The sequence below is a fragment of the Canis lupus genome, chromosome 2, assembly GCF_003254725.2.
Source record: "Canis lupus dingo isolate Sandy chromosome 2, ASM325472v2, whole genome shotgun sequence".
NCBI classification, from domain to species: domain Eukaryota; kingdom Metazoa; phylum Chordata; class Mammalia; order Carnivora; family Canidae; genus Canis; species Canis lupus.
The window spans coordinates 45,635,876-45,661,613 of record NC_064244.1 but is presented as its reverse complement, the minus strand read 5'-3'; the positions used below and the strand labels follow the sequence as shown (position 1 = coordinate 45,661,613).

Sequence of the window (25,738 nt, the reverse complement as noted above, 5' to 3'; positions counted from 1 at the left end):
GGTGATATGAAAAAATATGTCAAAAAAAAAGAAAAATGATATGTCTTTATAGAGATTGTTACTTCAATATGTCAATATGTGATTTTCTATGTGTGTGTGGGGGGGTAGAGACCTGAACACACACCATGTGTGTGATGCCTACCTAATGTAAAATGTTGAATCCTGTTATTGTACTTAGCATTTATTGAAATGTTTTCCTGCAAAGCTAAAAATGCTGTCTGTGCAATAGGAGCGTATCATAATTAATCATTCTTTCACTGTTGGACACTTATATAAAATAATATACATTTCTTTAAGGAAAATCTGTGTGCAAACATTTTTATCTGCATTTTGGAATATTCCCTTAGAATAGATTCCCAGCTATGAAACTGCCAGGTCAAACACTCTTCCAAATTGCTTTCCAAAACGGCAGTTTTCTATCAGTAGAGATATATAGGTATGCTTGTCTCATTGTCCACTTGCCAAACTTACTTACTATTATCTCTGGTTTTGCGATTTTAGATGGAGATGATTGCGTTAGTCTGCATGTCTTAGATGACTTATGAGGATGAAATTTAGAAACCTGATGTTCATGCCTTTGTCTTTCAGGGTTTTAGGATTTTCTTAATGATTAGCATGATCTCTTCTTTGTCTAAGGATTTTATTCTTATCTCTCATAACAGTCTTTTTGTGTGTATAGGTATTTTTTTTTTTAGATTTTATTTTTTTAATTTATTTATGATAGTCACAGAGAGAGAGAGAGAGGCAGAGACACAGGCAGAGGGAGAAGCAGGCTCCATGCACTGGGAGCCTGACGTGGGATTTGATCCCGGGTCTCCAGGATCGAGCCCTGGGCCAAAGGCAGGCGCCAAACCGCTGCGCCACCCAGGGATCCCTGTATAGGTATTTTTAATTCTATTTTTTGTTTTTAATTCAGAGAAATAAAGTTTTCTATGGAATCAAGTGATAATCTTTGACACTGGTTATTTTGTGCAAAGACCTCCATGGGCAATTGAAATCTTACACTGATATTACCTGAATAGGAGATCGCATGAGTAGTTTGATAATTAATCAGTGGCATATAGTTGGCTTTTATTTTTGGACTGTCATTGCTTTAAACTACAGCTGAAGAAAGCAGATGATTAACGTGTTTCCTCCTTCCCTGAAAATATACAAGACTGGAACCAATATTACTAGACTCTAATGGAGGTTGGCAATGTCAAGATGGTTTGTGGCCATGTCAAGATGTTGAGTCAGTACCCAGGTCATTGCTCATTAAAGATGCTGCTCTTTGGACCAGCGGGAGACCCAGCAACAGGATGCTAACAATTTCTGATTCTTCCTCACATCCCTTCAAGACAGTGCAGAACATTTTGTTCTTTAGCAAACATTCAGGCCTCTTTCCTTAAGTTACAGCACTTACTATTTTTCTGTTTGTGTTGTTAGTCTGTGCTTTCTTTTTTTGTAACCATGAATACATAGGGAGAAATAACATTTTGAATAAATCATTATGTCTTTGGTTTGTGTCTAAATACTCTCCCATTAGTCATTCTATATGTATATTTTTGCATGTGAATGTATAGCTTTTTTCAAATATGGGTTATTCTGTTTTGACAAACCATTATTTTCTGCTCTTCCACAGTCATTTCTTATTAGGTATGTTATTTCTTAATAATCACCAATCGTCAATCTCTTCTTTTCCTTGCTCATACTTGTCTCCTTGAATTCTTCAGAATGTGATTCAGTCTCCATTCTGTTATGATTTATAATTATCTGCTTCTCATATGATTCCCTCTGGTACTTCGTCCTTCCTTTATATTCTTATTGCTTTTGGCTTTCTCCCTCTCTCTCTCTCTCTCTCTCTCTCTCTTTCTCTCTCTCTTTTTTTTAAAAGTAGGCTCCATGGCCAGTGTGGAGCCCAATGTGGGGTTTGAACTCACGACCCAGAGATTAAGACTCAAACGAAGATCAGGAGTCAAATGCTCAACCAACTGAGCCACCCAGGCACCCCTGGTCTTCTCTGGTTTATATTTCACTTCCTTCCACCCCACCTGTCCCTGGGCCACTGTCCTGTGAAATGGCCGGCCAGATAAAATAAGCATAAGTTCTCTATGCAGTGTGTTTTACTCAAGTCACTAATAGATATCATCTGACTCATACATATGAGACGGGCAGATACAGGTCACTTTATGATTCAACAATCATCTGTAAACATATTAAGAGACATCTTTCTTCTTCATTAGTAAATTACTATACCAAGTGCTATTCATTTTTCCCAAAAGAATTCAGAGAGTTTTGGTACATTAACACACCTAAAAGTAAATTCAGTGGCATTAAATTAAAAGATGTAATGCCAAAATTGTGGTGTCTCTAAAGTAACATTTTTTTGGATGAATTGGAAACACTATTTTAGCTGGGGATTTCTCATCCTTTTCAGGCCATAAAAAGTTCTGAAAATGGAAATAACTACACATTTAATTACAGTTCCAAAAATTTGCATTCTTGTATGGAGCTGACTTTTTTCTCTTGTCATGCTGTAGCCATAACTGCTGCATTGTCTACTGTTAATTTGCATTTTAATTGAGTTTTAAACATTTAACTAGAGGATGGTCCAATAGGAGATTCTATAACCATCTCAGTAATTGGTAGGCAAGAGTTATTTTTTATTGCTATTTTAGTAGTAGGGAAGTCTGCCCTACAGGGTTGGGGAAATAACTGATAACCTTCGAAGCAGGCTCTCTACTTTGGGGCTGTCATGAGAAAAACAGAACAGAATTTAGGAATGGAGATATTAGAAGAGACAGATGGTGAGAGGTTATAATCATTTCTAGATCACTCAAATCTTCTGAAATTTATGCCAGATTTTTTTTTTCCAATTAGGGCAGCATGTCATGCTTATTTCGAGCTTCTGTGGACACATTTAATGCAGTTCTAATGGACTTTGCATGCTTTTATGTTTCTTTGGGTCTTTGAGAAGTTTCTGACACAGCCTACATTGGATTTTGTCAGCATTTTCTGTAACCGACAAATTTTAACATAAACGTTTCTAAAACGTTTTTTGTGAAACCTCTCTGCAGAAAGACATGAAAGTAAGATGACTGATTCTTAGATTGTATGCATTTAGAAGAATCTTCTTTTAGTTGCAGAAACCTAGTGATACAGTGTGTGTCTTCGATGTGAGTCAGGGGGAAGATTTTAGTAGGCCTAGCAGCTATTGATTCAAATATAATTATACGTGTTGCTTGTATGTTTTCTCTTAGGTAAATCAGCGGCTTTAGTTTATTATGAAATTAGCAATCCATAAGATGATTCTGTGGAATGAATTCTTAGAAATACAAGGTACATATGTGACATAATCTGGTGACTATGAAATGCTCTAGTGAAATACTCCTATCCCACTGTGATCCTCAATGTTCTAGTTGCAATTACGGTTGCAGTGTCAAGAATAAAATCAATTTGATGTGGGATTGAAAGTAACAAAAATACTTTATGCTCTCTGGAGAAAATATGAACGATTCCTTATAAATGAGAAACTTCAAAATTAAAACATAAAATGCTAGCTATAGACTCCTCAGCATGACTCTCAAACTTTTTGAAATAAACTTTTCTGAGTGTTGGGTTTTGAAATCTCTGAGTACACGAGGGTGGTCTCTGAAACGGCATTCCCAGTTACATAGTTAGAACACTTCTTTGCATATATGTTTTACCAATTAACTATTTTTAGCCCAATTCTTCCTATGTTACTAGCAATGTGCTAAAAGCTGTGCCTTTAATGCACTTTTCATTTTGTTTTTGTTTTGTTTGAGATATGGAAAACCAAATAAAGAAACCTGAAACTTCTGAAGTTAATAAAGCACATTTGCATTTTAATCAAGGAATCTCCTCCCCGGGGATTGACGAAAACTCATAAATGTGTAGCGGGATTTTGGAGGTCAAAAGTAGAAGTTGTCCAGCATTATGGAGTAGGCCATCATTTAATCTCTTACTCTAAGTGTATTTCATGTAAGATAGAGATGAAGGATCCATGCCATTTATGATGTTATCCTGGAAGAAGACTGATGAGAGGAAAATGGTGCTTGGCAGTTTGAGAGAAAAAATATACATGGAGTAGTTAGTGTCAGGATGTCCTGAGTGTCAGTAACCTTTGAGGAAACACAGCACAGTGTTAGCAGGACACAAGGTTGTAGAAGTAGACCCTATTCCATTGGAATATTTCTATTACTTCTAGAAATAGAACTTCATTTAATTAAAATTTTGTTTAGTGTCAGGCACATTATTGATGCAGAAAAAGTTCTTGCTAAACCAACAAACATATGCTCCCTTAGAATGCTGAAGGCCTCCTACATGGGGTGATAGAGTCAGACCTCTCCCTCTAGGAGCTTACACATAAAGGAAAGGTACACAAATAGCAATAATCACATAGAATACCTAGAGGTTGGCCAATGAAGGCTATGGGCAATAACTGATTTAGGAATTCAGCCATTTGAAACCATTTTAGAAGCTGGAGGGATATGAATGATAGGGAAAGGATAAAAATTTCCTGTACGGTGGGAAAATGAGGCAAGATTAGATACTGCTGTAAGCAAGGCATTTGAGCTGGGTAGGATTTTTATATTTAAAAATCTGAGTGTGTGTAGTGAAAAAGGAAAGAGTGGCCCATTCTAGATTGAAGGAATTAAATTTACTAATTTTTGTATTCTACATTTATTGATTGCCTCCCACGTACCAGACACTAAGTGCTTGGAGCATGGGATAAATAAGAACTTTAAAATAAGAACTTTAGTTCTATCTTTGAAGAGAACCCACAGAATCATTGTACAAATATAAGCTAAAGGCGGCCCTTGGTGCTTTCATGCCTGAAGGGGGCGCCTTTCCTACACAGAGCTCCAGGATGGTCTGGGTTCTTTCACTCCTCAGCCCAGCTAGCAGCTATGTGAGCTGCATAATCCAGCTGAGGGTGCATTCTTGTTATTGTTGTTGTTTGTAGCCCTTTTAGTACAAGCTTTATACTAAAATTATTCATGTATTTATCTTCTCTCTAGACCTTAAGTTCTTGGAGGCCACAAAATTAGGTTTTTATCATCTTTGCATTACTTTGTGGTATCTAGAATGGTGCCTTACACACAGAGTGGGCATTAAAGACTTTAGGAATGTAATCATGTTTTGTATTTCTCAGAAAATAAAACATATCTTGTTGAAGGCATGTCTGTGGGATAAAGTATCCCATCCTTATGCACCATCCACCTCCCTAATCCTACCTTGTGCAGTTTCTAAAGTTGTCTCGTGATGACCAGTGATGGCGGGTGTTTGAGTTGAAGCCACTCTTGACACTAAATTGTTTCTTGAACTGTGAATACTCTCAGGCATTTTAACATTCTCATCCCTCTGTGGCTACGCTTTTTATTATTAAGAAGCTTATTATTAAGGGAAGGGACAGCTGAACATCAGCAAGCTACTCTTTTCATTTATTTTTTTGGAAAGTGCTCATTAAAAAAAAAAGTCACCTTTACCCAATTTCACATGCAATTTAAGTTCATCCCTACCTATATGACACTAAGTCAATATTCTGAGATTGTTTAGGAGGCTTCTTATTTTTCTCAGCTGTAAAGTCAATTACCTTTCAAATGATTTTATAGCTGACAGTAAATGGTCCATGAAGTATATGAATAAAAATGAGGGCAAACATTTCATGGTTAAATATTATAATGGTAGTCAGTGTAATGGACTGAAGTTTCAAAAATAATCAGTGATGAATTACTTAGTGGCTACATGAAATTATGCTGTGATGATTTCTACAGAAGTATCATTTGCAGGTGTTCTGACACACATCTTAGCCGAGTTGTAATTTATGATGTTTTATTTTATGTAAGCAAGTGTCTGTATAGTTTTAGAGTAAGAACATCTGTGGAGATGAAATATAAGAAAAATGAGCCGTGACTTGGTTTCATCATCATAAATGGTATTTGAGAATGTTGATATCTTTGGAAAATATACTTAAATATCCATCATTGCTTATCACATTTCAGGGGAATGGTATAATTGTATAGCTTCTTCCAGAGTGTGTATATATCCCCTCTGTCATTGTCACAGACTACTACTAGTTCTTAAATAGTTCCTATGGCATTTTTAAGAATTACCATGTTTTCTGGGTTGTTGTGACACAGATTGGTTGTAGCCATGCCTGAACTCATGGTAAGGGGAAGAGCAAGTGGAGTATTAAATGAGCATCCTGTTTACCTGAAGTTGGCCAACCAAAATTCCTTCCTCGACACTATTCCATCAAAGCTTTTTGGCCAGAAAGAAATCAGTCTGTCCCTTTTACACATGCACTATGAGGCATTTCAAAATGCTTTTCAAATCTTGGAATCTGATGACTGCATTTTAATAGCCTTTTTTTTTTTTTTTTAAAGATTGTGTTTATTTATTTGAGAGAGAACCCTAGCAGAGCCAAGGGGCAGAGGGAGAGGGAAAAGCAGATCCCCCAATAAGCAGGGAGCTTGATGCAGGGGATTCAGTGTCAGGACCCTGAGGTCATGACCTGAGCCAAAGGCAAATGCTTAACCGGCTGAGCCACCCAGGTGCCCTTGTATTTTAACAGTTTTAGAAACATGCAAAGGCAGTCATGGGGTCCACTGGCCTGTATTTATAAGTGCCATTCACTTGTCCAAGTTTGAGGTCATTTTTAGTGCACCTCGTTGTTGATGACATTGAGAAGTTGCGGCAGCACGTGAGAGTCTATGAACTTGGGTGGAAGTGCACTAGAACTGGCACATCCTATCTCTGTGCTCGCTTTAGTAGTGTTGGAGTCACACAAGCTTTTTCTTGAAGAGGAGCTGTGGGATAGAAGTCTTCCTCTGCTGCTGCTCCTTTGCATCCTTTATTTTCTGAAACTTCATTTTCTTATTTTTAAAATCCAGACAGCATTCGCTGTTTTTTTCTCTATAATTTTTATTTATATTTATGTATTTTAATTAAGGTGATTTTCTGATTGTAGAGAGGAACTTTAGGTAGGTTCCTTTTATTTCCTTTCTAAATAAGTAGGCCTTTGCAAAAAGCCAAATGCTTAAGAAGTTAACAGCAGAATATCTCATATCCCATCTTCTGTTAATCAGCTACCTGGATCAACTGATGCTCTCTCTTTCCTCCATAAAGTCTACATGCTAATGTCTATGACATTCTAGGAGGCTCTTCTTTTGCACATCAATGTGTATTTTGGCCCCCCTTGTGGTATGTATGTTTATCATGAGTCCCCAATCTGTTGATGGCAGTTGTACTTAGTTATTTTACTATATAACAAATTATTCTGTAAACTAATGTATACAAGAGGAATGTTTATATGAAAACTAAAATAGAGTGCTAGTCACTTTGCTAGACAAAAATTGCTTTTGAGTTAGGTATGGGTAAGCCAGTCACAAAGGTTGTGAAAAATGTGAATGACTAAGCATCATAGCACGATTCTCAAGTCAGGTTGCTTCTCAGGTGTCTTTAACTTTCTTGCTTTATTATAAAGAACAAAACTGGAAATGGTGGATGATGCATAGTGGATATGCTTAACAGGATGTAGAAATCTAACTAGAAGATCTATACATAAAGCAGAGGCCTCGGCCTTACATCAAAGAAGTAGTAAACTGTGTACTCTTAAATATTTTCATAAAGAATGTTTAAGATATTATTTTTAAAGATCCCTAACTTCAGTATATTTATTTATTTATTTGATAAACCAGCTAACTATATATTCTGAATGTGTCAGATAAGAAAGCTTCTAACACTAAGGTAAATTAAAAGCCAGGAACTCCTCTTCCCTTTTCACATGGGAAGGAAGATGAGTGAAGTGTTAGTGATTCTCACAACTCTTGGATGTCCTAACGGTGGAGAAGAATCTTCAGGTAAACCTGTCTGGTGTGGATCCAGAAGAAAGATTTTCCTTGGTTGATCTCTGAAGATGCCACAGCTGTGGCACAGATGAGGAGGGTGTCCTGTTGCCTTGGATTATCCTGGAGAAATGCCGCTAAGGCCTAAGGCCTCCTTTTTGTGACAGAGCCCATCTCAGAGTGAACCGCCAGGCTTTGTAAACCTTAAGCCAAAAGAAAATCACACAATTATTTCTCATATAATGCATTTGTATCTTAATTCAAACTTCAATATTATAGATAAGGCCTATACACATCAATTACTCTAGAGAACAGTCTGGTGGCCAAAGAAAATGTCCCTAAAAAGTGCCACTTGAGAGTTCCCTTCCCTAGGTAGGAGGTTATCTCAGTGACCTCTTGCCCATGTGATAACCCTACTACTGAGAGACTTTATAATAGCATCAATACAGGCAAACCTGTCTTTCATTATTCATTTTTATCATCAATTGACTTTTAATTTCTTGGAGATGAGTTAGTAGTCATATTAGTGCCCCCCCCATACTATCTTGCATAGCACCTGAACCAGAGGTAATGATAAATAAAGAAATAATGATCAGGTTCCCAAACTGGGATATTCTGTACTTTTGCATGACAGTTTTAACAGAATTTTGTCTCCTATGCCAAACTGCAGTTTTACCATATTGTGTTGTTGGCTCATGTTTCATCTCTCCATTCATGGTGCTAGTTGTTATAGATGGTCCTGTGTATTTTGATGTTGAGACTCTAAGGTACTCATTCAGCTGGTTTCTTAGAACTGGATTAATATGAGAAAGACTTTTTTTTTTCTAATAGTGAACTTCACTCAGTATGTGGGAAATTTATGCAGTCCTGGCCTGCTGCTTTTCTGTGGATAGATGGCCGCTCATGGACTTTCATTTGCCTCCCTCAAATATAACAACAGCCCAGAGGTGAATTATTCAGACAGTGTAGATACCCTGGGAGACCTGGCGCATTTTGCAGGCACTGATGTGATATAAACCAATCAACCCAAATCTTTTATGTCTCCTTTCCATATTGTAACTCCCATGAGGTAAAGCATTAAGCTACATTAAGCCTCATAAAGAGAAATTTGAGTTCATGATGTGTAACTTCTCAGTAATGGTAATTAGTATAATCTGCTTTTTGAATTTGCTAACTGATACTTGGGAAAAAAATGTACCAGATTTCTCATTTCTATTTAAATATTTAAGACCGAAAACTTTTTTAGTAGAGTACTTAGTACCTTTCACAAAGCTTTGTAAGTGGCTTTGATTGTATGCAGAATTACACCAAATGATCTGGAGCAGACAGCTTATGAAATCAAGAACATAAACATAATTTATAACACTTATAAGAAAAAAGTATATTTTGAATTTTAAAGTATGAGTAAAAACTGAAGTTGAAATTTTTGCAGAATCAAATATCTCCCCCATATCAATCAGAATTTGTAGAAAAAAGTAGAACTAAGATAGAACAAAAGATGTTCAAGACTCCTGATAGAAGAGTAGATATCCATCTGTGTAGATATCATTTAACCTGTGGGCACAAGATGTAGATAATATTAGAAAACATGATAATATAGTACATTTTACTCATAATTATGGTCAGAAATGTCACTATCCCTCTCTCATTAATTGACAAAATAAGTAGATAGAAGATTGGTAAGAATATAAAAGACTTGAAAAACATAATCAATTAACTTGTCCTAATGACATTTTTAGAGCATTCCAGCAGCAGAATATACATTCCTTTCAAATTCACACAAGACATTTACAATGATAAATTATATTTTGGGGCCATCAAAGTAAACCTCAGTAGATTTAAGAGTATTATAGTGTATGTTCTCTAAGCACATGTGGAATTAAATGAAAAATCAATAATAGAATGATACCTGGAAGGATCCCAAATATCTTGACACTGAATGGCATACTTCTGAATAACCCATGTGTACTTTGGTGATCTGTGTTTACCAAAATGGTATGTCCGCGTCTTAACTCCTGGAACCTGTGAATGTAACCTTATTTGGGAAAGGGTCTTTGGAGATGTAATTGAGCATTCAGGATATTGAGATGAGATACTCTTGGATTATCCATGTGGACCTGAGCCCAGTGAGAGATGTCCTTATAAAGGAAAGAAGAGAACAAGAGGAGAAGATGCTGTGAAGATAGAGGCAAAGAAGAGTTCTATAGGCAGAAGCCACCAAAAGGTGGAAGAGACAAGACGTGGAACCTGGAGGCTTCAGAGAAAGTGTGGCCTTGCCAACTCCCTTGTTTTGGAGTCTTGGTCTCCCGAACTGTGAGAAAATAAATTTTTGTTGTTTTATGCCACCAAGTTTGTGGTAATTTTTTAAGGTAACCATAGGATAAGAATACACCATGGGTCAAAGAAAAAATGTGAAGAGAAAGTGCTAAGTCTTTTTGAATGAATTGGAATTGTTCAAGAACATATAAAAGTTTGTTTATATGTAACTCATGAGTTACCAACTCATGAGTCCATACTTTGGGAAAAATTTAGGGGGCTGGATGCCTGGATTAGAAAAGAAGAAATGTCTCAAATCCATGACCCCAGCTTCTACCTTAAGAAACCAAAAGGAACAAACTCAAAGGAGAAAAAAAAATCACTAGGCTAGAAAGAGAAAAAATTGATTCAGAAATTAATGAAAATTGATTCTTTAAGATTAATGATGTTGATATCCTAATAGCCAGGATAGATGGAGAAAAAAATAGGCAACTCAAATTACCAGTATTAAAAATGACAGGGGTGACATCACTACAGATTCAGCAGTTATTAAAAGAATGAGGAGATAATAAAGGTTAATGAAGGAGTCAGTTGCTCAGCTGTCTTCCCCTGTCCTTAGCCTTCAGAAAGTTTGTGCCTTTGAGGGAAGGCCTATATGTCTCAGGGTCAGGCCTGTGGCCGCCTCTAAGAATAAGGTTCTATAGGATCTTGTCCTTCACATGAGCTCTCATGTAGTGTTGAACACTTTTTTTTTTTAAAGATTTTATTTATTTATTCATGACAGACAGAGACAGAGAGAGAGAGAGAGGCAGTGACACAGGCAGAGGGGGAAGCAGGCTCCATGCAGGGAGCCCGATGTGGGACTCGATTCTGGGTCTCTAGGATCATACCTCAGGCTGAAGGCGATGCTAAACCACTGGGCCACTGGGGCTACCCAGTATTGAACATTTTTAAGGGTTCATCTGTTTTCTCCTTACTCCTGTCATCACAGATTTGTTCTTCCCATCAAACCAAGGATGGGAGTAGTGGTGAGTCTCTTTTTTGCTGGCACGTATTCCTTCCTTTCTGAAACTTAGTTGATTTAGCTTTCTTTCTATCCCTCATTCTCTGGAGATTAAAAGAAATAAGCGATCATGGTTTTGGACTTACTTGGCTTGGTCTTGTGACGTTAGGAAGAATGGGCTGCCATAACAAAATACCACAGATTGTGTGGCTTAAACCATAGGCACTTTAGAGGCTGGAAGTTCAAGGTCAAGGTGTGGGTAGATTTGGTTTCTTCTGATGGCCTCTCTCCTGGGCATGTAGATGCCCACCTTCTCACTGCATCCTCACATGGTCATTGCTCTGTCTTTACATCCTAACTTCCTCCTCTTACAAGGATATCAGTCAGATTAGGGCCCATATTAATGGTCCCCCTTTAAAATGACCTTTTAAAGCACCTATCTCCAAATACAGTCACATTCTGAAGTCCTGGAAATTAGGGCTTCAACATGAGAATTTTGGATGGACACAATTCAGCTGTAATATTGTACATAATCTGGGCCTCCATTATTTCCTTGACTTCATATCCAATACTCTAGTCTCTTAATCTATCGGCCACACCAGCCTCACTGCTGATACTAGAACATGCCAGGCATGTTCTTGTTCAAGGGCATTTTTACTGGTTGTAAGTCTGCTGAGGTAGTTTTCTCATCAAGGTATCCACTGGCTCAGTCTTCCATCTATACAAGTCTTTGCACAAATTTTCCCGTCTCTTTGAGGCCTCTCCAGACTCCCTTTAAAATTACAATCTTGATCTCGCTGCATTATTTAGTCTTCACAGTCCTTGCCACCTTCAAGCTTAACATAATATTTATTTATTAAGTGTGTTGTCTTCTACCCTATCAGCATGTGACCTCCGTGAGGGCAGGAATTTTCATTTGTTCACTGATGTCACATTATCCCAGGGCATGGCACATAGTGGGCCTTCTATAATGATTCAGTGATGAATGAATTGAAAGGATGCATTTTTTTTTTTTTTTGGTGATGATTAGCTCCATCGGGTTTCTAAACAAGAGATTGTGATGATTTCCAGGAGCCGCTACTTAAAAACAACAACAACAACAACAACAACAAAAACAAAAACATGGTTCTACTGCCATTGAAAACCCTAGAGGCTCCATATTAGACCAAATTAAATATGTTACCATAGGACTTCCAACTTATAATATACAAATGCAATCTTTAGTCTCCACTGGTGACACAGATCAAATGCAGCATATCACAGGTGTTTACATTTTGCAATCCTTTTTTTCCTGAATCATCTTGGGTGATTAATGTTTCTGGACTCATTTAGGGAAAGAAATCTATATTTAGGTCTTTCTCCTGTTTTTTTTTTTTTAAAGATATATTGCTATGTCACATAAATTTCAAACAGTTTAGGTTCTTTGAGAATGAGGATGACCACTTTGTTTCATATAGGAAGAATATTGTTTGAAACAATACTATTTCTTTTGCAGTATAATCTGTTTATTTTTGTATTTCCTCTTTTGCTTATCTTTTCTGAGTTTTGGTCTTGTTAAAACTACCATGAATGAAATTTATTCTCCTTGAAAATAAATTCTTATAACTCCCATAGATTTTTTTTTTTTTTGTCATTTAGAATGATTCTGGATAGAATTTTTCAACACTCAAAGTTAATATACTTGGGAGTGATGGTGTGGTGTTCGTGTGCTTGCGTAGTGAGTGGAAGAACCGTCATCTTTGAAATATGTGGCCTGTACTCTGAATGAAGATAAAATGAGGATATAAGGGAAGAATGAACTTGGGTAAAGAAAATGAATAGAAAATAGAGGAAGTAGAAATATAGAAATGACTGAAGAATATTTAGAAGAAAAGAGCAGAAAGAAAACAAAATGGAAAAATGGCTTTAAAGAAAAAAAATAGAAAAAAGATGAGTAAGACCAAAATTTGTTGAGTGCCAGCCATCTACTGTACTTTGCGCTAGATGGTAATCCTTTAATGTATATAAATCCTTCCAATAATCCTTTGAAATAGGCATTATCATAAATAATTTATAAATACACAAGCTGGTAAATTAAGTAATTTAGTTACTTCTAAACTTTTCTGCTCTTTACACATGCAGAAATGATATTCATATTTGAGAGGACATTGAAGTTGATCATAGACCAGTAGTTTAAAGCTTTTCATAGCTTCATAGTCCACTCATCTATACTGAGGGTCGGCATGATCAATATCTCTGCCAACTGTAATTTATTCGCAATCTACTCAATTGACAAGACAAAAAGTGAACTATCTAAGATAATACAGTTGGGAAATGACAAAGCTTAAAGTTTAAATTCAAGTCTTTTGGAATTCATTGTCCACCTTTTTTAATTGACCTACAGCTCTATGGATGAATGATCCCTCCCTTGAGGAACTTATGGTCTATGGGGGAAGATAGAGATAGTAGAAAAAACTGTAATGAATCATAGGATTTAGAAATATTAGGGAAAATGGAGGAAAAAAGCATTATTCAACTTGGTTTTCAGGAATGAGTAGAAGTTTTCCAGGTGGGCTAGAAAGGAAAGAGGGAGAAGGTATTCCAGGCAGTGGGAATCACATGTGCAAAGGGGAGATGATAGCTGTACCACAGAGATGACAGTGGAGAGAAGCAGAAGGAATGAAGTTGAAGTATTTTGGGATGGAGAATCAGTAAATGTAGTGACTTTTTCGAAATGGTGAATAAAGGATGATCACAATTAGTGTCTTGGTTTCCTTGGAAGTTAATGGGTCAGTAAGGAAACACTGAAATAGGGAAATCTGTAGGAAGAGCAGGTTTTAACAGGAAAGACAGGAAGTTTGGTATTGGATAAAGTGGACTTCAGAGCAAAGAAAATTACCAGAGACAGAGAGGGTCATTATGTAATGTTAAAAGGGCTGTTTAACCAAGAAGACAGCATTTCTAAATACGGATGAAGCAAATGACGGAGTTGAAAATACAGAGCAAAAATTGATAGAACTGAAATAAAAAAAACAGGCAAATCCACTATTATAGTCATCGATGCATTTGTCTCAATAATTAATAAAATAGCTTAGCTAGGAAATCATCAAGGATATGGAAGAAGTCAACACTGTCCTCACCTAACAAGATCTAATCAGCATTCAAGAACATTCCACTCAACAACAAAATACACATTTTTTTTCAAGCCTCTACAGAAACTATGCCAACATAGATCATATTTGAAGACATAAAAAATTTCATTTTGAAATAATTGAAATCAGGGGCACATGGGGAGCTCAGTCAGCTAAGCATCTGTCTTCAGCTCATGTCATATCAGGGCCCTGCGATGGAGTCTGCCTCTGGCTTCACTCTCAGGGAGGAGACCAAGAAGACAGCATTGGTCAAGAAGACAGAAGCAGACTCCTCACTCTCCTCCCTGAGAGTGAGGAGTCTGCTTCTTGCTCTCCCTCATCCTTTGAGTCTCCCCATTTCCGTAATGCACTTCCACTCTCCTTCTGTCAAATAAATAAAATATTTAAAATAAAATAATTGAAATCAGACAATTGTGGTCCTCTGACCCTAATAGAATTAAGCTAGAAATCAATCACAGAAGGAAAACAGGAAAATTTCTAAACACCTGGAGACTAAACAATGTTTTAAAAGAGTTCATGGGTCTCAGAGGAAATCTCAAGGGAAATTAAAAAAAAAAAACAGCAAACAATAAAAGTAAAAATGTAGCATATAATTTGTGGGGCACAGCTAAAGCTGTCCTGAGAGGGAAGTTTATAGCACTAGATGCTTCTGTTAGAAAAAGGGAAAATGACTCAATCTAAACTCTTACTTGAAAAGCCTAGAGAAAGAAAGTAAGAAAAAAAAAAAAAAAACTAAAGCAAACAGGAGGGCTAGAATTGGTTTTGCAGACTGATTGGAGAACAATGACTTACTCAGTATTGGTTCTGTTAAAAAATGTAATTTGTTAAAAATATACTGTGGGCTTCAAAGTGCCAATATCCAATTAAATAAGAATAAGCAGAAAATGAAGTTAATAAATTGAGTTGATAGTGTCTGTGATGATTAAAATAATGATTACTTATGATGACCTTTTTTTTCAACCACAACCAAACATGTCTCTGAAAATGAGTCACTAAGGATGAAGCAGCATTTTTCTTTCTGCTTTGATTAATCAAAATTTATCTTACATTAAAAAACACTTTGGTAATGAGTTTAAGCCACTGTTTAGAAGATATTTGCTTTTCATGATCATTTTCTTGTTTATGTAATCAGGAGCAGAAAAAATATCTTTACCAGTAGTTCTCAACATTGGCTGCAAATTAGAATCATTTGGAGAGCTTTAAAACGTACTGATGCCTGGATTCCACCTAGGGAGATTCTGAGCTAATTGGTCTGGAGCAGAAGTTCTCAAAATATGGTCTCAGACCTACAGCAGTGGCAGCACTTGGGAACTTGTTAAAAATGCAGATTTACAAGCTATACCCCTGCCTTAAGCCTTTCAAGTGAAGGATGCCTGGGTGGCTCACTGGTTGAGCATCTGCCTTTGGCTTAGAGCGTGATCCCAGAGTCCCGCATTCAGCTCCTGAAGGGAGCCTGCTTCTCCCTCTGCCTATGTCTCTGCCTCTGCCTCTCTCTCTGTGTCTCTCATGAATAAATAAATTAAATCTTTAAAAAAGGAAGACTTTCAAGTGATTGTGAGGCAGTGTGTTTCAAACTTTAATGGGCATATAACTCTTCTGGAGAATCTTCTATAAATATAGATTGAGGTTCCTGGTCTGGTATGAGGCTTGAGATGATTATTAGCAAACTCCCATGGGACCCTAGTGAATAACAAGGGTCTACAGGACACTAGACACTTGCGCTTTTAAAAACTTCACAAGTGAGAATGCAGCTAAAGGTGACAACTGCCAATAGGCCACAGAACTCACATGATCTTTCCCAGGTTTCCTGTCCCCAGGTTGTGGAGTCACTGAAGAGCACATACCCCTATTCCCTTTCAAGTGATGGTGACTGTCTTAAGTTTCTTCTCATTTGCGTAAGAATCCCAGTTATGATGGTGCCATCCTTATTTTCCAGAACAAATATTGAGCATTCTGCTTTCTATGTTCCTCTACACTCCCACTGTCATTTGCCTGACCCACTATCTTTCATGGTTTTCCTCTTCAATACCAATTAAAAATTGGTTAATGTGATGAAATAATCATTCCAGTACATTGGGAGGGAGTTAGATCTCTCCCCTTTAAAGTAACGTGGATCTTGAGACAATGCCCTGGGACTAATATCTTCAGAGAAATCTCTTCTCCTTTTATGCATTCTTACTGGGCATGCATATCTTGTTCCAGGGTTATCAAGAAACACCCATGTTCTGATAATTTGAACTCTACCTGGCTGGGACAGATCTCTCTCTCTGACCAGTCATTTATTGGACACCTTTCCTTAAATTTCTCAAAGTGCCTCAAACTCAGTGTGCCCCTAATAGAACTAATTTTCTCCACCATATCTATTTGTCTTTCTGCACTCTCTCAGTGATAAGTAACTGGGGAGTCATCTTTTACTCTCGCTCTTTCATTCTACTCCAAATGGAACTTGTTGTTAGGGTCCATGGATTCTACTAGTCTTGAATCCATCTACTCTCCCCATGATGACAGCCACTACTCTGGTTCATGTTCTCTTAAATTGCAGTGTGCTAACTTACCTCTCTGCCTTTGGGCTGGCCTTTTCTTGCCCATTTACCATATAGCTTCTAGAGTGTTTATTCTTGTCACTTCTCATCTTTACTATTTTAAGATTTTTATTTTTATTTATTCATGAGAGAGACACACAGAGAGAGACACACACACACAAAGACACAGGCAGAGGGAGAAGCAGGCTCCATGCAGGGAACCTGACGTGGGACTTGATCCTGGGACTCCAGGATCACGCCCTGGGCCGAAGGGAGGCGCTAAACCGCTGAGCCACCCAGGGATCCCACTTCTCATCTTTAAAATGCTTCAGTGACTCTCTGTTGCTCTTAGAGTTAAGTCTAAACTCCTTAATATGACTTAAAAATACTAGGATTAAGATGTACAAACTTCCAGTTTTAAAATAAGTCACAAGGATGTACAGTACAGCATAAGAAATATAGTTAACAATATTGTAATAACTTTCTATGGTGGCAGATGGTGACTACACTTATGGTGCAATGTATGTAATCACCAAACCATTATGTTACACACCTGAAGCTAATAAGATATGTCAACTGTACCTCAGTTTAAAAATCAGTAAGAAAAAAATCATTAAGGGTTTGGTACTTTGCTGACCTTTTCCTGGAATTCTTTCTGTCTTAATCGATGCATTTTCCATGTGCACCATTTTCTCTGTAAGCCTTTAAGTAGGTGATGCCTCTACTGAGTGTGTTTCCTTTTTCCCATGTGCCTAATCCTTACTCTTTTTTTGTTTTTTGTTTTTACCAAGGTACTGCTTGTGAACAAATGCCATCCTTGACCCCACCCCTCAGAAGGCCTTACCTACCTTCCTTTTATTATGCTCTGTGTTGGAGTGATCACACTGAGCCTCATTTCCTTTATGTGTCTTTCTCAACAGGATCCTCAAGGTAGAGGTTACCTTTGTCACCACTGTGTCCTTAGCATCAAGCCCAGTGTCTATATTGCAGTCTATCTTCAAACATATTAATAAACAAAATTCCCAGAAGTATGTAGAAAGGAGCTTGTCATGGCAGCTCAGTGAGAGAGCAGTGTTGAGGTAGTTAGAACTGTTAGAAAGACACAAATGGCTTTATGGGAAATAGCTTCTCAGTTTATCACAGTTCTCATAGAAGGATTTCTGAGAAGGTAGACCTAAGATAAGTGGAGGAGTATTCTAAATAGTTGAATAGCATATTTTCTCCTTCCACAGTATCATAATTTTAAAAAGGATGTTAGTGATTCTATTATTTATATGCTTACAGCAGTAATTTATTTATTTTTTTAGGTTCCATTTTCTTCGACAACCAGATGGAGATTCTTGTTTTACTGACACAATTCCATACTCTGAATTCTCACCTCTTCTTTCTACTTTGGTTCTCTGGTTGTATGAGCTACATTTAATTAGCCCGGTGTACACTTAATTAGCAGTAGGGCCGAGAAGAATAAAGCTCCTTCAGGTTACAGAGCTAGCGCTTTCCTTTGGTGAGTGGTGAAGCCAGGCCATTCTAAAAGTTCTCCACATCTATGGAGCTCCCTTTTTTTAGGGAGTTGCAGTTCCAGACTTTGAAGGAAATGCCAGGTTTGAAAGATTGCAGTTCATTTCCTACACACGAATTTGCCTAGGGAAATTTTTGTAACGTAACCCAACATTGAGTGAATAAACAGTGAATGAATAAGCGTGTGGATTGGTGAAGCACTTCAGCGTAGCATCTCCAGGGCCTTCTGTTAGTATTTGATCGGGATTCTGCACCCTAGCAGCCATCTGGCTTTTACAGCTTCTTCGGATTTCTGTTTTGTCAGTTCTTCTTTAGCAAATCTGCGGAGCACAGTTTTGGTAACTTCCATCTGGAAGGTTGATGGTCCCTCCCTTTCTAGAGCACATCGCAGGGCAAAGTAGTATCCGTGTTTCTCCTATAGGGGGAGCCTGGCACACTGAATCCCGGTGGGGTCTTTCTCCCTGGGTTGTTACTCGCTCACTTGGGAACTAGCTAGGCTTCTTCTGTGCTTTTCCTCATGCACTTACACTCAGGAATTGGCCTCAAATCCATCTCCTCATTCTTCATCTCCTCTACTTATCTAAGTGTTATTTTTTCAGGGTTCGACCTCAAGTTTCATTTTCTCCTGCAATTAGGGCATAGATCACGGTCTTGAGATACTTTGCTCTTCTTTATACTGTGTGCCAGTCTCTCAAATTATCTCACCTTCCTTTTCCTTTATATGTAAATGGATGGTCTAGTTCAGCGTATACCTCAATTTGAATCCATTTAAGTGCCACGCTTCATTTGAAATGACACGTCAAGCTGCTTTGTATCATATTTCCCATTGTCTTACCTGAAAAACCAGGTTACACAGGCAAGTCTTGGGGTTATGAGAACATTCTCCTGGCATTTTCTCCGGCTTTCAGAATTAATTTATAGGGCTTCATATTTTGTGGGCATTATGCCTCTCTGACTCTTGTGTAAGTAAGTAGTCAGTCTTCCTCTCACCGGGTATGGGACTGTGAGAAAAAGAATCAGCAAGTGAAACTGGACAATTAGAGGTTAGAAGATGCTGGTTAACCCTTTACTTCCTGGTCAGAAGGAAAGAATGTGATCATTTACATTTCTCTGAGCTTAATCTCTGTTTTCTTCAACTGAATACAGGCAAGCACTAGTGCTGGTGCCTGGCACATGAAAAATGCCTGCAATAATAGATGGATCACATTAGGGAAGGTGGCTATTAAAAAAAAATGGTAACCTTATACTGAAATGGAAGTAACAGCAATAGCCTCCCTGCCAACTAGTCACCATCCATATCCCCACTTCTCTTTGGTGTCCTGAAATCAGTAAAAATGGTCTTGTCAAAGAATCCTTTGAGAAATACATGTGTATCCTTGCTTGGTAAGCTGAAGTTTTAGAAAGACTATATTCCATTAATAAGGAATAATGTAGATATATGAGCATGGTAAATCTTTAAATAGAAGATGCCATTTTAAATCTAAGTCCAGAGATACTGTTTCTGAGTTGCTTGCAGGGGCTTGAATGCTAAGTGGAGACCCCATTGAGAAAATTTCTACCTGTTATTTCTAATGGCTTTACAATGTCATAAGAAAGCTCCAAAAAAAAAAAAAAAAAAAAAAAGATTTTCCCTGAATTAGAATCCTAGTTGACCTTCTCAAAATAGAGCTCTGGGCCTGTGACATGTGGTGGCATTTGCATGTTAGTGACCTTGATGTCTGTCTTTTATTTTCCTCTAGCACTTACCTCATTTACCTGAAATAGCATTGATTAAAATAACCCGTGAAAAGTAAAATAAAAGAGATAAATAGGATGCCTGGGTGGCTCAGGTGTTGAGTGTCTGCCTTCGGCTCAGGGAGAGATCCAGGGGTCCTGGGGATCAATTCCCATATCTGGCTTCCCAAGGGGAGCCTGCGTCTCCCTCTGCCTGTGTGTCTGCCTCTCTCTGTGTGTCTCTCATAAATCAATAAAAATAAAATCTTTAAAAATAAATAAAGATAAAAAATGAGATATAATCTTTAAAAATAATCCGGGTTTTATAGTTCTGATGATGAAAAATTATTCTGGTCTGAGTGAAGCACTGTTTAGCCTTACACCTTATGTTTATTACTGATAGCTAATTACTTGAATTTCAGCATTCAAGAGCTAAGAAATGATATTGCCAGTGAGTTCTCGTGGCTTCTACTTTCTAGTTTATGTTATAAATTGGTGTCCTAAATTATCAGTCTTTTTTTTAAACTGTTTTTGTTACAACTAAAAAGCCATGTAGCTTAATTGCATGTGTGGTTACCATTCTTACAGTGACTTTTTGGAGCTAAGACTGCTTATTTTCCTGTCTCCAAACCAGCTTCTTAGCCTTACTTCCCTATCTTGGATAGGGTTTACCTGATCTTCTAGTCATGAAGGCTAGAAAGCTCAGCTTAATTTTGAACTCTCCTTTCTCCCCCTGAACCACTGACTCACGGTAATTTCTTTTGGGTAGGTGTTCTGCTTAGGGACCTCATGTCTAGACTCATTATCCCTTCCTTCATTCAGGTTCTCAGATAATAACCTACCTTATCACCAAGCCTTTTATCTCTCCCAATTCCGTTCATTTCCTACCCTGTCATAAGACAAAAAAACAGTTGTGCTATTTCCATGCTCAAAATCTTTTAATAGCTCCCCATTACCTTCAAAAAATATAAAAAGTTGAAGAGTATTCATTGGAAAATGTTGCATTGTTGATGAGGGCAAAACATTAGAATCAACATAAATGTTCAAAAACAGGAGGGTCACCAAAGAGAACACAATTTAAACCTTACAATGAAATGCTATTTGACCATTAGAGATGTTGGTTTTGAAGAATTTTTAATGTGTGACAATGTGGAATGTAGCAGAGAGTAATATCGAATATACCATCGTAAATACGAAATACAAAAAAAAGTTGATGTAGATGTTACCAGTGGTTACCTCTGCATCACCCAGCCCCGGGAGATTTTTCTTTCTGGCTACAGTTTTCAAGTTTTCTACAATGAGTATACATTGTCTTAATAATCAGAAAAACTTGCCCTGACAATCAGGATTTGGAAGGGAACTTATGAATTATTTAGTCTAGTTGTTCTTAGTGTATTTCTGGACCATACACCTCATTGAGGACCTGAAGAATGATAAGAAGCTTTTCTCAAAAAAAAAAAAAAAAAAGAAAGAAAAAGAAAAAGAAAAAGAAAAAAAAAAAAGAAGAACATCTGACCATAGGCAGAAAATTTGTCATAGAATTTCAGCAGGATTTGAGATCTCAGATTAAGACATATTTTACAGTATAGTTCTCTCACTCAGGAGAAAATGCAGGATAAACAGTTGCCTCTTCTCCCACAGGGGAATTGGAGGAAGTGCCAGGATTAGATGTTGGGTTTTAGCGTTTGCCCCAGCATGGGTGTCTGGGAGACTTGGGATCACACCGCAAGCCTCCCTCCAGTCATGTGCTTCTTATGGGCACTCTGGAAGTTACTCAGGCTCTGAGGCACCAGACCATACCTGGAGAGGTTCCCCTTAATGATTGTGGAGAGACCTTGGGGTGGTTGTGGCTGCTGCTGTTGTTCTTGGGAGCAACTTCCCCCTCCTCCTCCCTGTGAACAAGGTTTTATTAGACCAAGAGGAATAGCTTCTGAGTCACTGATGATTCCTAGAAGTAAGCAAATAAAATACGTGTTTGAGAACACTGCATTAGTTAGCTGTTACTTTCTTACCTGCCCCGCCTCCTCCCCGGCCATACTTTATGATTTTATTATTGTATGCTTGGTGATAGATTTTTGCTTTGAGAATTTTTTTTCCTTCTGTTATCTGATAATTTCCTTTATGTGACCTCGATCGTGATGATGATGGCAGGGCAGAACACAGCCTCTCTGCACTCGTATCATTCATTCTGCTGGATCCCATAGCCAATCCTTGCCTGGTGCCTGAATGGCCTGCAAAGTGCAAGGCTTTCTAGAAAAACCTCTCTTCAACTGGCTTTGCATGGTTCTGTCTTTGTAAAACCTTAAGCTATGCAGTAAGTGAGGGGGGGAAAAACCCACCACCAAGAGCAACACACGCACTAGAGCCTGCCTTTTAACTGGGAAGGAAGGAGAGATGCCCTTACTTTGTCAGAAAGCCCTGAAGGGCCTGATAAATCTTGCCACAGACAGCAGATTTTGCAGATAAAGGAGGAGTGTTTTCTTTGGTGCCATAAAGCTGCAATCGTAGATCTAGAAACAGCTGTCTGATAATTTTTTCCAAGTTGTTAAACCCTCCACAATCTAATCTCTGCAGAGAGCCCTGAATCAAGATAGAGGATGGAATCCCTGCCTTGAACACAGAAGTGGTGTAGAAGGTAAGGAATGAACATTTCCTCGTATTTGCGAGTACCAGTCGCAGGCAAGTTACTTTCACAGTTGACACTTACTCCTGAGGAAATGCTCTAGGGTAGCTGGTGCTGTCCTTATTTTTATAGGTGGGGAAACTGAGGCTCACCCAGTGCACACAGTGAATAAGAGACTAAGCTGAGTGTGTCTGTTTCCAGCTCAAGTTCTTTCTCCCGTAGAATAAATGGCTCCTGCGGTGGTATATTGTTCTGGAGTGTTCTAATGATCTTGTATGTGTATGTATATTTGAAATGCTTTTACTTATGTACTGCAGTCTCATTAATACCAGTTCAAAAATACAGAAAGGTAGAAACGTCTCTACAGGCGCCCACACAGAGAAGAGTTCTGTCCTGGTTACAACTGCTGAGAGAACCTGGTAGGTGTGCACCCTGAGGAGGATCTCCTTTCTTCTTCATATATATGTTTTTTCCACTCCTTCCCCTCCCCCAAACAAATTTCTGATGTCATTATAATCAAAATGTACATATGGTTTCACTCCTTAACTAGCTAATTCTTTTTTTTAAGATTTTATTTATTTATTTTTGAGAGACACAGAGAGAGAGAGAGAGAGAGAGAGAGAGAGGCAGAGACACAGGCAGAGGGAGAAGCAGGTTCCATGGAGGGAGCCCGATGCGGGACTCGATCCCAGGACCCCAGGATCACGCCCTGGGCCGAAGGCAGGCGCTCAACTGCTGAGCCACCCAGGCGTCCCCAGCTAATTATATTTTCTGAGTGCTTCATTCTGTCCCCTTAGTCAGGCACTGTTTGCTCTTCAGCCGTCGCTTCCCTAAGAACTTTCTGGTGATGAGAGACGCAGGAGGAGTCAGGCAGTCCCTGGGTGGCCTGCACAGAGACCAGAGGGGTCATGGTTAATACCCTGGGCTTTTCTTCAGTCCTCTCGGTCTGTTCTAAAGGAAGATGGTTGGGACATTGTCCTTTGGTCTGCAGCATGGGAGGACAGAGTGTTTGCTGGACACAGAATGAGGGAGGGTGTCCCCCGACTTTCTATTCCTGGTTCACTGAGAGGCCTCAGAAGACAGACACACGGGCGTGACCTTCGGCGGTGACCTCCAGAGGCCTGCCTTCTACCTTCCTCCCCCTGGACATTTTTTAAATGCATTGAGGTCAGGCCGTGCACCCCTGTGGGTTTGGGCCTGGCGAAGAGAGTGAGGGTGCTGCCACCAAAGGCTGGAGGCCTCTCGGCTCCTGCAGCACCTCACAGGGCTGCCCGGGGCGGTGGGTGCAGAGGGAGAAAGCCGAGCAGAGAAACGCACCCACCATTGGGAAGCTGAGCTTTTTCTTCTACAAAACTTTTAGACAGCTGGACTCTTGACCATTATGGTTGCCCTTCTCATAAAATCTTATGAAAAAAACAAAAGCAACAACCCAAAACCCTGATTCAGCCTTCAGGGGGTTTTGCGTTCTTCTGCTGTGGGGGAAGCACATTACACTCTTTGCAAGACATGTGGGGACTCTAAGTAGTTCCCCCCCCCCCTCCTCAATTTCTCTTACATTGACTGATGTTAACGTTGTGTGTAAGGCCAGAGGGTCTGCTCTGGTCACAGCCCCCTCAACCCCTGAAACATCTGCTGGGCCTTCCGGTTGCCTTTAGCTCCCTGCGTCCGGCCTTGTGCGGCCCTCAGGCAGCAGAGCGCGCGTCCTCCCAGGCTGTGTGCAGCTGCTCCTGCCCAGCAGTTGCCTCTCTCCGGGGCAGCAGCGTTCTCGGAACTTCTCTGTAAGGTCTGTTACGTTTGCTAACTGAACTGGGCCTTTGTGTTTTTCCTGAGTACGGTTGTCAGAGAAACTGCCTCCGGAAGCCCCTGGCCTTCCTCTGCGGCCCAGCGCTCGGCTGGGAAAGGAGGCCTGGCCTCCCAGAACCAGTGTAGCATTGTTTTGAGGAGCGGGCTGAGGCCTGAGGCAGGAGTGGGTGGCCCCCAGCACCCATTGCGTGCCTGAGCTGTCCTGCCATCTGAGGGAAGGAGGGGTGGAAGAATGGGGAGGCTCTCTGAGGGAACATTAGTAATCCCAGGGCTGGACCTTGAACTTACGTGCACCTGTGTGATAAGGTTCGCTGTTATGTGCTGCCTTGACCTGTGGTAAAACTGGGCCCCTCCACAAGTTCCCTTCCCTCTTGTAGGCCTAAGGACGAGGCACTCTAGCCAAAGAGTTTTCTTTTTTTTCTCACAGGAACCAAGCCCAGTGCCTACTTCCCTTTGAATGGTGGGCTTTAGTTCCCTGCCAGCCTGTGGGATTATTCAACCATGCCAGTCACATCTTCTTGTGGCAAACAGGGGGTCACCTCATCTTCTTGTTACTACAAAACCTGTCTCCTATGGCGTCTGCTTGTTCACTCTGCTCCTGAATGAACCCCCCACATGGCCCCGTGTGGCAAGCAGTGGCCACCCCTGAGCTGTGAGTAAATGTGCTGTCCAGAATTGACTATCATGTATTCGGGGCTCCTCACACCCCTAGAGGGGGATCACCCCCCTCACCAGTGGAGGGAAGAGGAGGTGATCAGAACACAGTGGATCCGTTGTTTCCATTCTTCAAACATGCCAAGCTTATGTCCACTTCTCTAACCATTAGTCCTTTTTCCTGTGAGGTGCACAGAGCGGGAAATAACCTGTAGTTTTCATCATTATATCCTTAGGGTCTAGTACAGTGAAGCCTGAATGTATGCTTGATAAAAATAATTGTGGAATAAATGAATGAGTGCCTTTCAAGGCCCCTTTCTGAGTAAGGATCACAGTGTGCATTTTCTCTTCCTAGCTATCAAGTTTAAATGGTTTATCATGAGGGCTGTGAGTAGAGTGCCCAGGTCTTGCCCAACTCATCCAAGTCCTAGGACCTGGAGGATACCTCAGAGGCCTCCCAGTAAAGGGAAGAATGGATCCTGAAGACGTAACCCGCAGCCCCAGTGGTAACTCAGGGTCAGATTGATGTGCTTTTGTTGATACAGACTTTGCCTAATGTTGCTGGATTTGGCAACCGGCTTTCCTTTCCACCTTTTGAGACATCCTGTTCCATTTGCCTAATGACCTTGAAAGGAATTTAGTGCCTGTCTCTCTCGATTTCATTT

At 39.3% G+C, this 25,738-nt stretch overlaps 1 protein-coding gene and 1 long non-coding RNA gene across 22 annotated transcripts in view; one reads left to right on the top strand and one right to left on the bottom strand.

The window, feature by feature from the left end:
* PDE4D (phosphodiesterase 4D) overlaps positions 1-25,738 on the top strand; it is a 1,438,885-nt gene that overhangs the window by 241,719 nt on the left and 1,171,428 nt on the right. For 13 of the 20 annotated variants that reach the window (XM_049097700.1, XM_025448311.3, XM_035713046.2 and 10 more), the window contains one exon: positions 22,568-22,628. The exons of the other annotated variants lie outside the window; for them this stretch is intronic. The gene's annotated coding sequence lies outside the window, so the exon portion shown is untranslated. The remainder of the gene's footprint in view (positions 1-22,567; positions 22,629-25,738) is intronic. 20 annotated transcript variants of the gene reach the window in all.
* On the bottom strand, positions 6,402-24,517 carry LOC112660649 (uncharacterized). Of its 2 annotated transcripts, XR_003137120.3 has the most exons (6): positions 24,172-24,517; positions 21,794-21,941; positions 20,836-20,882; positions 19,116-19,281; positions 9,112-9,179; positions 6,402-8,053 (listed from the first exon to the last, which is right to left on the bottom strand). It is a non-coding gene; the product is annotated as an uncharacterized LOC112660649 (long non-coding RNA). The 2 variants fall into 2 exon arrangements; XR_003137121.3 differs by lacking the exon at positions 20,836-20,882.